The sequence below is a fragment of the Mastacembelus armatus genome, chromosome 8 (genome assembly GCF_900324485.2).
Source record: "Mastacembelus armatus chromosome 8, fMasArm1.2, whole genome shotgun sequence".
NCBI lineage: Eukaryota > Metazoa > Chordata > Actinopteri > Synbranchiformes > Mastacembelidae > Mastacembelus > Mastacembelus armatus.
In genome coordinates this window covers 22734361-22748259 of record NC_046640.1, presented here as the reverse complement: position 1 = coordinate 22748259, position 13899 = coordinate 22734361, and positions in this window count along the sequence as shown.

The window sequence follows — 13899 nt, the reverse complement described above, 5'->3', positions numbered from 1 at the left end:
GATGAGTCTAATCCCTTCTCTAACAACGAAGAGCCTCGGTCTCTGAACATCAGCTGCTAATTAGAGCAGATCAGATGCCAATCACAGCGAAACCAAGAGGTGTGAGCAGATCGACGCCATCCGGTCAGGGAGCCACGTGAGCAACGGCCTCTGGGTGTCCCCCGGCGCAGGAAGTGCCACCTCAGCCACGGAGCTCCGAGTTTACGGCCGCATTAGCAGATCTGTGAGATCACACACTGGGCTGCTCCGAGCTAAATGCTGAGCACATACAGGAGAATTATGGCGACCACATACGCTAACGTTTGCTCATCAGCACGAGACGCAAGGCCGCCGAGGCTGCTGGGAATGTAGTTCACTAAAGGTAAGAGAAGAGAAGCCACCCTGCCAGACATGTCAGGCCCAGGAGGACCAGGATACCAAACTGGAGACAGTCGGTGTCTGTCTAAAATACAAGACATGGTGGACATTACCAGCAGAGCTCACAGGCCCAGTGAAGGCACATATAGATGTGTAATATATAGAAGCAAACTGCTGCACAACATTAAAACACAAACACTAGTAAAAGTACTAGGAGTCAGCTCTAACAGCTGAGAACTGTGGGCCTGAAGGTCCTGTCCCCCCTGAGCTAAAGCATCTGCTCAGAGACCTCAGAGCCCCAGAGGAGCAGGGCGGCACTGACCCACGTAGCAGCTTAAAGACAAAACGTAACCTTCACATCAGTCCTGCAGCGAAGCAGAAACCAGAGACGAGACGCTGCTGCAGAGGAAACTCATGATTCTGTGTCTGTCAGGAGCCTGGAAGCTGCTGCAGAGGGAGGATTACTAAGACCCTGTACTGCAGTAAGACTACGGACAGCCTCCAAGTACATGTCCTGCACTCCAAATGTACTGCAGTAAAAGTATCGTCATCCAAATGTACTTGAAGTATCCAAAGTAAAAGTACTCATTGTGCAGAATGGCCCATTTCACATGAATGGATCTGATATTATTGGATTCTAATTATTGATGATTATTGTGTTGATCACTTTAATGTTGGAGCTGATGTTAACTACCTTATATACTTCTGATTTGAAGTACTTTATGTACTGCTGGGTAGCTGACGTTGACTACCTTATATACTTCTGATTTGAAGTACTTTATGTACTGCTGGGTAGCTGACGTTGACTACCTTATATACTTCTGATTTGAAGTACTTTATGTACTGCTGGGTAGCTGACGTTGACTACCTTATATACTTCTGATTTGAAGTACTTTATGTACTGCTGGGTAGCTGACGTTGACTACCTTATATACTTCTGATTTGAAGTACTTTATGTACTGCTGGGTAGCTGACGTTGACTACCTTATATACTTCTGATTTGAAGTACTTTATGTACTGCTGGGTAGCTGACGTTGACTACCTCATATACTTCTGATTTGAAGTACTTTATGTACCGCTGGGTAGCTGACGTTGACTACCTCATATACTTCTGATTTGAAGTACTTTATGTACCGCTGGGTAGCTGACGTTGACTACCTCATATACTTCTGATTTGAAGTACTTTATGTACCGCTGGGTAGCTGACGTTGACTACCTCATATACTTCTGATTTGAAGTACTTTATGTACCGCTGGGTAGCTGACGTTGACTACCTCATATACTTCTGATTTGAAGTACTTTATGTACCGCTGGGTAGCTGACGTTGACTACCTCATATACTTCTGATTTGAAGTACTTTATGTACCGCTGGGTAGCTGACGTTGACTACCTCATATACTTCTGATTTGAAGTACTTTATGTACCGCTGGGTAGCTGACGTTGACTACCTCATATACTTCTGATTTGAAGTACTTTATGTACCGCTGGGTAGCTGACGTTGACTACCTCATATACTTCTGATTTGAAGTACTTTATGTACCGCTGGGTAGCTGACGTTGACTACCTCATATACTTCTGATTTGAAGTACTTTATGTACCGCTGGGTAGCTGACGTTGACTACCTCATATACTTCTGATTTGAAGTACTTTATGTACCGCTGGGTAGCTGACGTTGACTACCTCATATACTTCTGATTTGAAGTACTTTATGTACCGCTGGGTAGCTGACGTTGACTACCTCATATACTTCTGATTTGAAGTACTTTATGTACCGCTGGGTAGCTGACGTTGACTACCTCATATACTTCTGATTTGAAGTACTTTATGTACCGCTGGGTAGCTGACGTTGACTACCTCATATACTTCTGATTCGAAGTACTTCATGTACCGCTGGGTAGCTGATGACTGGACACCCTCACACAAAATCTCTTTATAGTGATTTGGGTGAACTGGCCCTTTAAAGTGCATGTTCATTTGGGAGATGTGTTTATTTGTTTTCCTGCTGTGATGCAACCACTTTTACATCTGTGCCAAACACATGAAGTGCTGCTTAGCTGTTAGCTTAGCTGTTAGCTTAGCTGTTAGCTTAGCTGTTAGCTTAGCATAAACACTGGAAACAAGGGGAAACTATTAGCCTGGTGCTGACAGGCAGCAAACAAATTAACACTTTATTTCTTCTTGTCTGTACAAAAACTAAAGAGGGAGGATTTAAATAAAAGATATGTCTTCATTAGTGAGCATCATCTTTGAAATGAGAGACTGTTTCCAGACTTTGTGCTGTGCTAAGCTAAGCTAAGCTAAGCTAAGCTAAGCTAACCAGCTGCTGCTGCTGGGAGTGAAATGGATGGAAAAGAAAATAATTCATTGTGAAGCCAAACCGATTCACCGGACTTGGACGAGCGTCAGGAAGCCGTCATTACCCACAAACTTCTGAAGGGTTTTTCTAATGCGACTGATCCGTCATTTGGGACCATCATGTCCCTGATAACTTACTGGAATTAGCCTGTAGGGATGATGAAAAGCACTGTGTGTGATGCTACTGCAGCGTCTCACCGCAGGCCAAGGCCCGAACGCAGAGCAACTGCAGCAGGGCGGGTAGAAATCTGCAGGCCGGTCGCCGTCATCGCTGTTGGGTCTGCTTAGAAAGAGCATAAAGTCTGTGTGAAGTGCATGATTTCGTTAACCTTCAGGGCATCTGCTGGAAGGAGAGAGGTGGTTGGCCGGTAGCCCGGGACTAAGAGGTAATTGGGTTTTCAGCAGCCCTGCAGTGGATGTGCACATGGTGAGCAGAGACACTTACACAGAGGCTCAGAAAGTCCTCAGAGCAGTCAGGGCAGTCCTGAAGCTCCCATACAGGCCTGTCCTGATCCCACGACATAATATTGAAACAGGAAGTGAAATTTCTTAATCGCACTTATTGATCTGTTTACTTTTTAACTGACTCCAGCATTTGAGGCCTATTGTAACGACTGAGTGGCAGCTTTGATGAATTTTTACATTATGTTTGTCTGATAATACTCTCAGACAGTTTCCCTGCTTTAAACCATAAGCAGATAAACCAGAGCTCACTTCTTTAATCAATGGCTGCAAATGTCAGCGGCTCTGCCCCCAGGTCAGAGGCATTTGGAGTCTTGATTGGATCTTTTCTCAGATAACCTATAAAACCCAATCAGACTCCAGCAGAAGGCCACAGACGATAATGAAATTATCTGGATATCTCAGCAGTCAATCAATCAAACTTTATTCATACAGCACCTTCATACAGGTTAACGCGATTCAACGCGCTTTACAGACGACTGACACGCTGCTGCCAAGACAGAACAAATGTGAAGAGAAATGAGACGGAAACACTGAAGAAAACCAGATGCCCAGATGGAAAAACAATAAAATACATTAGACTAAAATAGAAACTGGGAATAAATCACCTACAGACACAAAGGCAGTTAAATATCCAGCAGGAAAATGTTCTAATCTGCACCTGAAGAGGTTTGATCTGCTCAGACTGATCCAGGCCTGATGGTTCCAGTGTATATAAGATCTGCTTCTTAAACTGGCAGGTGCAGGCTGGCAGGTGCAGTGACTAATGAAAGGAGGAAACAGACCTACAGAAAAACACATCCAGAAGAACGAGTAAGGCAGGTTATACCTGGAAAAGGAACGGGAAATGTCCAAAAGACGGGTTGGACCACAGTCGACAATATGAGGATCTGCAGCTGGCTGGGTTTGGTTTAATTACTTTAGACAGGTGTGTGAGTGGGTGGGGAAAGTCACATGACCAGGAGCGGAGGGGAGGTAAGGGGACACCTGGTGGATGAATGAAGAAAGGCAGTTTATGGGCCTGAGGAAACGAGACGGTAGAAACGATCATTAGAGGGATGATACCAAAGGACGCCAGCGGAAAAGGAAACACAACCCAACATCCTGGAAAATGAGGAAGTGTCAGAGCATCTGTTTTAGAAAGAAAAGACGTGAACAGGAAACACCAGCAGAAACCAAATATTTCCATTCAGATGTTTTTTAACAAATAGATCCAAGTATTAATACGACTGTGGTTCAGGTGTTTGTCCTCTGGATACAGAACACACACACACACACAGAACACACACTCTGCATGCACGTACACACACGGTACATGTGCAGACACGTGTGAGAGCAACAATCATCTACATGTGATGCATTGAAATATTAAGGCCGTGCTCCTCTGCTCTCCAGGAGCCTGAACGCTGCTTTTCTAAAACAACAGTATCAGATGTAATCCCAAGAAAAGACTTGGCAGAATAAATCATTATGCTGCTCTGTTTAGTCAATTACAGTAATTATTAAGCTCCCTTGGGCCTTTGAGCAACGTTTGAACTTACCAAGACTCCAAATATTTCATTATCTCAGGAGGAGACTAATTAGCACTGCATTGCAGGTAGTGAATCAAAAACAGCTCTAATAATAACAAATAAATATGCAGTTTCAATTTGTCTTAAGCTTAATTGTTGTGTCTGGGCAGTGGGAGACACTGCACATGGACCTGTTCACTCCCGCAGCCAGAAACGTTGCAAAGTCCCGTGTGAACGGGTGGAAATCTGCTGCTGCTGGTTGTCGACCTGTGTCTCGGCTCAGTGGTCTGAGCGGAGGGACATGGGGGTAGATTTTCCTGTAATTTGATTTCTGGAGGGTTTAACTGGAACTGCAGCACAGGCCACGTTCATTCAGGGCTTGTATGACGCTGATGAACTAGATCTGAAATGATAAAAGAACGACATGTAAATTGTGGCAGATGCTTTAGGCTCATAGGTTCTTTTTGGTGCAGGGGATTTTGGAAGAACCTGAACTCACTTGAAGGGGTTTGTAACTGAAAACAAACAGAGATATTGATAAGACTGAACATCTATCGCTTGAGTTAACACAACAGAGAAAGAAAAGCTGCACAGGCTGCAGAGAACTGCAGTACATTCAGTATTTTCCTCACAAAGCTGGAGTTGGCTCAAAGCAAGTGTCTGAAGGAGTAAGGGACCGTATGGAAATGACCTGCAGAAAAGGCACTGGGAACAGGAAAGAAACAAATTTATGGCAAACAAATGATTTAAATCTTAAATATTTATACTGTCATTCAGCTTTAATAATAATAATAACTGTTGTTCTTCTCTCCATGGACAATAGTCAGAGCAGGGGATGAAACAACAATAACAATAATACATGAATAAAAGTCAGAAGGTCCTGATGTAGTTTGGTTTATTGTGGACGAAGGAAGATAAAGTGACTGAACTTTGACCTGCCATAAAATCCTGCTTTTATTTAATATTAAAATATTTAAAATCTTATACAGATTCAACAGCGTCTCAACATGATGAGCAAACTGTCTCCACGGTGACTGTCTCAGTAAAACCTGCCTCTCTTCCTCCATGTTTCTCCACATAAGCAGCCTCCTAATGAGTGTGGGAGCTGTTTCTGTGTAATTACGGTAACAAGCTGAATCCACACGTCAGTGAGTGGAAACAGAAAATTCTCTCCAAAATAAAAAAACACCCCCCCTCCTCCCTTCAGCAGAAATAAAAACACCACCTAATCCTAAACTGATCATTTCTGTACGGTCCCTGAACACACAGGTGTGAACTGAGCGTCCAGGAGTGAAGAGGACCCAGACCCACTGCAGCTTTCCAGCATCCACTGGGGCGAAGCTGTTGTTCCGACACTGAACACCAGGTGGCACAGTCGCCACTGTCTTCCGGTTACAGAGCTGGGCCCCGGGAGAGGCAGCTTTCCGTTTCATTCAGCGGCTGCAGCATCAGCACCGAGCAGCGTTTGTTAGAAAGACTGAGCAAATCATCCTAAAACTTCTGAATCCCCCCGGACCGAGCCGCTCTCCGGAATTTTACCATGCAGCGTTTGGCCGCGTTACATAATGCTGGTGCTGCTAATGTAAAGCAGCAGAGCAGCGATGCCAGGTCCCAGTGTGTGCGGGGGTGTGTGTGGAGGCGTCAGAAAGGGAGGGGGTGCCATAAGTTTGTGCGGTGCCATGTGCATCTAGTCCATTCTCCGCCCACACACCCAAACTAACCAAACTAACAAAATGCTGCAGAAAAGCTTTTCACGAGTAAACAATACACACACGTTCATACGCACCTGGCGCTCTTCACCCAACCTGGCAACATGCGTCAGGGTGATTTAACCCCACTTGTCCTGCATCTCAGCAGGTTTGACGGGCGCCATCAGACAGGAAGAGCTGGTCTCCTTGTTCTTGACGTGTGAACAGCTGGGGCTTTGTGTGTTATGACTCCCGCTGCCACATCTGCTGTGTGTGTGTGTGTGTGTGTGTGTGTGCGCGCGCGCGCGCGTGTGCGTGCGTTTGACGATGGCTGCCACATCTGGGAGGCAGTGCAGCTGTCCCGCTCCTCACGCGTCTGGACGGCGTCCTGCAGACACCCAGCTGTCACTCCAGGTTACCTGGAGCCCACCTCACTGTAAGAGGCGAGACACGGCTGCATGTGCAGCTCCTGCGTGTGTGCGTGTGCGTGTGACACCGGGTACATGTATATCCTCGGGGCCAGGCTCCAGCCTTCACACCTCTCGGTTGAAAACACGCTCAGAAACACACGCACCGCAGGAGGCTCAGAGCGAAGCGCAGATTAAGATGTAGATGTTTTTTCATGGTCAGATTCAACAATAATGAAAATAGTTTCCCCACCAGCTTTTTTGGAAAACACGAGCTGAGGTTCTTCACCAATAATTTAGAGACAGTCCCTGAACCCTCTCAGAAACTTATCTCCTCAACATGTTGAGTCAATTTGATTTGACGCCACCACTATGAACTGGAGGAGGTGGAGGAGATGAAGGAGGTGGAGGAGATGATGGAGATGAAGGAGGTGATGGAGATGAAAGAGATGAAGGAGGTGATGGAGGTGGAGGAGATGATGGAGATGAAGGAGGTGGGGGAGGTGATGGAGGTGGAGGAGATGAAGAAGGTGGAGGAGATGGAGTAGGTGGAGGGGGTGCTGGATGAGGTGATGGAGATGAAGGAGGTGGATGAAGTGAAGGAGGTGGAGGAGATGAAGGAGGTGCTGGAGTCGGAGACACACACCTGGTCTGTGCAGGTGAAGTCAGTCTGGTCTCTCGGCCTGTGGTCTGGAGGAGAAGCTGCTGTTTGGCACATGAAGCGTCTTCAGCAGCGTCTTGGCTCAGACCTGATGAAGATTTGCTCGTTACGTCGAGAGAAAATGAAAAGCGCGGGGATTAGTTTCCTTCAGAACGAGATGTTCTATATTTAAATGTAATTTCATCTGATCTAAGTGTGTGTGTGTGTGGGGGGGGGGCGCTCAGAGGGAGAAGGAACAGAAAACACACAAACACGCCGATTATCGACCAACAGGAAACAGTTTCTGTCTCAGTTCTCGGGCTGTGGTTCCACTGAACGAACCCGAGGACACGTGTCAGGAACATTTCATGGACCAGACAATGAATCTACCAAGCGATTGGTGGATGAGTCGACAATGGAAGGAGCTGTGAGCTGCAGCCCAGGTCTGATTTCCACAACAAAGAAAAGACCGTGCGTGCGTACCTGTGCGCACGGTGCGTCCTTCAGCCCGTGCGTCTCCGCTTGTGTGTGCGTGGACGCTCGCCAGCTCCGCGCATCTCTCCCCGAGCACTCAGCTGAAGAATCTCCACTCTAATTAACTGAGATTACAGCAATTAGCAGACCATTAATCACAGCCTTATTAGTTTAGCCAGGCAGAGGCAGGATGGAGGACGGGAAATAAAGGAGGAGGAGAGATAGAGGTTCTCCTCTTGGCGCTGGAACCGGCTGTGATTTCACACTATCTTCTGTTTGGGAGCAAAACAATGGCTCCCTGATTAATACGCGTGTGTGCGCGCGGGTTATATTTGTAGTTAACCCGTTAGCAGACGCCCCCATTGTTGTGCACAGGCCTCCAATGAACAAACCCGGAATAAAAAGGCTGCTGTTCTTTGGATCACAGTCCGGGCTCCACCGTCACACTGGGCTGTGAGACTGGTGAGACCCGAGCTGGACGTACGGGGCCCGTTGGTGCTGCGGGACTGGAAGAACCTGTTGCAGCGACGCGAGGACCGGGACAGAAACAAGCTCGGAACAGAAAACCTCCAGGGCCGCGTCCGAAAGGGTTAAGTGTGTGTTGGATAGTGAAGCGCGCACACACACACCCCCACACACACACTTCATGCAGTATCAAACACACCCTGTGATCGGAGGCGCGTGTGTTCAGTGTGTGCGCTGTGTGGTGAGTTCAGGCTGTAGAAGCATCTTGTGTGTGTGTGTGTGTGTGTGTGTGTGTGTCTAAACACGCTCATATCTCAGACCATCTACTGTTCGCGCTCCTTTTCCTCCCCTCTGCCCCCCCCCCGTCAGCGCGCGGGGTCAAATGTTATTCCCTCCTCGTTGTCACGGTTGCCAATCACCTCACATTCTGTAGCAACTGTTTCCAGGGCAACGGAGAGATCCGGTTGCCAGGCACCGAGAGCAATGCATGTGATTGTTACTTATTTATTTAATTCCATCTTTATCTATTTGTTCATTCTAAATGCGTCTGCACTTGCGTTCACGTGCGCGCCCTTCCCTGCACCACGAACGCACGCACGCGCTCTCGTCGCTTCGCTCCGCTCACACACTCGCACACTTCCGCCGCACACACGCATGAGCCGCGTTTTCCTTTCTCTCCTGCGCACACACACGCAAAGACACGCGCGCACGCGCACGCCGACTGACTGACGACCCTGCCTCTAATCTACATTTACCACAGGTGTGAAACGTGCGCGCTGGATGACAAACAGTGATTATCATAGCAATAAGGATCCTAATCTGAGCGCTGCTCTCTCCTGGCCTTCTGTTCCCTCCTCTCATCTGCCACGTCTCACAGGAGCCGCACAGTGATAAAGACAGGCCCTAATGAGAGGGCTCTTATTGCACTGTGATTTCCTCCCTCCGTCCCCTCCTCCACCCCTCTCCCTGCACATCCACCCTTCTATACCTGCAGCATCTCTCTCTCCATCCGTCTCTCCATCAGATCCCTGCAGCCTCTCCTGCCTGCATCAGGCCTTTTGTTTGTCTGGATAAATATTACAGGGTAATTGTAATGGAGTGACCCATCGAGGGGGAAATTACTGCTATCACCGCATGGCCAAATCCAAGACATACTTATTCATTCAGAGTCTATTGTCTCTGTTTGCTTTAGTGCTGTGGTTATTACAGGGAGTAGTGGGGGGGGGGGGCAGCTGGGATGTGGGCGGGGAGAGGAGGACGGCTGAGGAAGATGATGCTGGGTCAGAGATGAGGAGCAGAGGCTGGAGCTGAGCTGGATTCTGGTGGGGGTTGGTCTGATGTGTGGACGCTGCCAAAGACAAAAGAGAAACCCTGCTCATGGTGAAAACCACCGTTCACTTACTGCAGATGTTTTACTTGTGCCTGTGTCGGGCCACCACTTTGGTCCAAACAGAAATATACCAGCAAGTTCTGCATGGACCGGAAAGGCCTTCGTGGTCCCCAGAGGAGGAATCGTGCCGACTGGGGCACCTGCCTTTCTAACACGCTAATCTGAAAACAGACTAAAGAGCCGTTGGCTCTCGACTCTCATTCTGGTTCCAAACAGATTTTTCTACTGAAAGATGATGAGACAGAATCACGATGTAGAATCCAGCACAGTCTGATCTGTACCTGAATATATCTTCTGGTAATCAGTGGGTGGTGTTTTCTGAATTACTGATTGATCTGCCAAATGATCGGTTTTCATTAAATATCTGATGAGTCAAACGTGACTTCTCTAAAATCAATAGAAATATTTCACTAATTCAATAATTCATTCACTTTCATAGACAAAGGAAATGATAAAGTTTTTCTATGAAAAAATTATTGCAATTCCGTTCTATCAATTGATTAATCCATCAATCAGTTTAGCTATAAATGATCATTTCCTGGGCTGTTGTTCCTTTTCTGTTTGTAAAAGGGGTTTGTGCTCGTGTGCTGCCTCCCTGTCCCAGTATTAATCAGATTTCATTGAAAAACCAAACTAGTGAGCCAGGTAATCAGTGTAGGCAGTGAAATCAATTGGATCTTTAATTGTTGTGCAGAAGAAGAGGCAGAGAAATTGCACACACACATGCACACACACGTGCACAGTGATGAGACGGCGGTGCTGATGTGAGTGGCGTCTCTGGGGAGTGGCGTGGAGAATCCTCTTGGCTGGGAATTTCCAGGCTTTAGCACAGAGACACAGTTTCTGTCAAAAGGCCCTTTACATGGATGAGCCCCAGCATCGCATTCGCCCACTGTGAAATAGAGGGATTTAAATAATCTTATTACACCCCATTACAATAACACTAATATGATCCAGTGCCCTGCAATCTATAGCGGACTGGGGGACCCACACACACACACACACACACACACACACACACACACACACACACACACACACACACACACACACACACACACACACACACACACAACAGGAGACGGGCCAGAGAAATCACAAAAATAACAAGTGCAGCAAATTCACCGTGTGAGTGTTTGTCAGAACAGGTGACCCAGACAAAGATCAGATCAGATGATTCACTTTTACTAAATCCCGCAACAGCACAGAGGAAAAATACTGCAAATACAAATACAAATACTTTGTAAAATGTACATGAGGAATCAGACATAAAAGTCGCAGTTCTGTGAGAGCCAGTAGAAAATGTATTATATTATTAATTGGTTTATTATCAGTGTCACATTAATGAGTAAATTTACTAATTTTACAAACTGCTTTTTTTTTTTAAATGAGTGAAAATATTTAACAGAAGAGAAAGAGCAGAGGAGAAAGAATAAAGCAGCTCGATGCAGCACAACTATGAAATGTGACGGTAGAAAATACTTGAATCCAGAGTATTTGGCCCATAACAGCCACTGTAAACAACATAATGTGTGATAAATAATGTAAGCGGTGGGAACACTGGCTAATTCATCTGGCAACTGCAGGAAATGTCCTTTATGTTCGCTTTTAAATATGAAAATATTCAGTTCAGTAAAAGACAAAGCTCCACATGTCTTTTAAAAATACTCGAATAATCCAGAGGCTGTTTGTGCATCTTTATGGGCGTGGCCTTTTTCATCTAGACAAACACTTAATGTCTGCGTTTTCCACGGGTTGTAATTATTCCTGCATGTTAAACTAAATGATCATTTGCTTCTGAAACAGACACACCTGAGGTTGCTCTGCCACGTTTGAAACGATGGGGACAAGATGCTTTTAACTGAACGTCGAACACGTTTTTGTGTAAAAACCTGAAATGTTGCTATAGAGGAGTAGACCACAGCCTCACACTCAGTACGCTCCTCTGAAAGGTTGTGGAACTGAAGTATAACGCAGCAGTGAAGAGAAAGAGCTCAGTGGACTTCAGGCTGCAGTCAGGCTTCTCCTACCTGTTTGCCTCTCTAACCGTCTCCCCCCGCCCCTCCTCCGGGCAGCGAGCAGAACAGCTGAGAGTAGACTGAGATTTATCTCTGACTTTCTAAATGCGTCCCCGCCCGTGCCCCTACCTGCCCCCCAGCCTGTTTGCCCGCCAGCCTGTCTGGATATTGGATTTGCTCTTTGACTGTGACCTTATACACGGCGAGCCACAGGAGCTAGTTTGACTGCTGGACCTTCTGTCCTGTCGTGCGGAGTTGTGTCTTCCTGCCATCGGGGGCCCAGCCTCCCCCAGCACCAAACCCTGGAGACCCACCCCACCTCCACCGCCCCTCCACCATGTGCACTTATTGGATTCCCCTCCTCGCCATGCACTCTGATAAGGGCAACTGTCAAGTGGATGAACAATCAGAGCTAAAAAGGTGTGTGATGCACGCTTGGAAGGATCTTACTTCCTGCAGAGGCCGAGGGGACGCTGGGTGGAGGAATGGGGGCGAGTCTGAGGACCACGGGCGGGATCACCACGGACGCTCTTCGCCATCAGGGGGAGAAATGCTTGTTGTTGCCGCCGAAGATGGCTTCCGCTCAGCTACGCGTATTCTCAAGCAATAACATCGACATCTGTATTATCAACCCAAGAATACCCGTGGTCGAGACGGGAGCAAACGGTCACGCCACCTCACTCCCCTCCACCTTCTCTCTTCTCTCTCGCTCTGGTCTCCCATCCCCCCTTCTTTCTGTGTTCGACGCTGTACAGCAGGAGAGAGCTGGAGGGAAGGGTGGGGATTTCATAAGCAGCGGAAAGTGGCCAGGCCCTGCAAGAGAAAAGAGAAAGAGCCGTTTCCCAGTGATTAGGGCTGCAACTGACGACTGTCTCCGTTATAGATTCATTTCCATTAATTCATCTATTGTGTGCAAAACGTTGCTGTGTGTGACATCTTGAAATGTCTTGTCCTGGTCGATCCCGAGCTCACACAGACACATGACAAAGAAAAGCAGAAAAGGCTCCTGTCAGAGGCTGCAACATTTTTCACTCTTTGTGTTTAGAAAAGGACTCAACGGATTTCTCTGTTGACCGACCGGTCGGCCGGCACATCTTCTCTGGGGTGGGACTGCTGAGCACTGTTTGCCATGCAGATGTGTTAATGTTGGCAGCATGCTGAACAATTGATCGTGACACTGGGAGGAAACGGTCTGCAGTCTTCATGGAGGGTGAGTGCTTTGTTCGTGTGTTGTGTGGAAATCTTCACTAATTGGTGGAAACATGTCTGGTGTTTTAATGGCGTCGGCTACAATGCGACAATGAAGGAGCTGTTGTTTCCGTGCCGTAAATATTTCCTCTGCCACACCAACTGTATCTGCAGTCAGCAGCAGGCAGCAAAGCCAGGAAGAAGAGAGGGAATGTGATGGACTGCCGTGCTTACACGAACAGTCATTTTGTCATCGCGCACTGGGGTGCAATAAAGTTTTGGCTCTTTTTTTTCAGCGCCTGGAACCCCTGACTGAGTGCGAGTAAGGAAGTGGGAGATGTGAGCTCTGCCATCCCTGTCCCTGTGTTTATCAGTGAGCGCCACAGTCGCACGCAGACATCTGAGGGAGTGAGGGTGCCCCCGCAGTGCTGAGGCTCCTGCCCCCATGCTGCACACATGAGAGAGAGCAGGAGAAAACAGGAGGAGGAGGAGGAGGAGAGGCAGGCTGTTTTATGTGCAGCAGGGAGATGGGAAAGGAGAAAGAAAAGGCAGCGAGGAGAAATAAGGGCAGCGTCAGGGAGGAGAAAGAGGAGAGGAAGAGTTTGCAATTTCAAAAGAGATGAGAAGAAATGAACAGAGAGAAGGAGGGAGAGGAAGAGACGGGGGGGGGCTATCAGCTGGGCTCGGACTGTCATTCTACGACATGATTGGCTGTGTCAGGACGAGATAAGCAGTCTTCACATCCTCTGCCCTCGCATCTTCAAGGCCCTGGAATCAAACAGTGGAGAACACCGCCGCGCTCCTCTGCACTGAAAAGAGACTACATGAAAGCAGTGATTCCTGCTATTCTTCTAAACACCTCTGCATGTGAAATACCACACGCTTTCAAAGGGCGGGGGTACAAAGACTGAGACGGGCTGATTCGAAAATGTTAGCATTCCTCA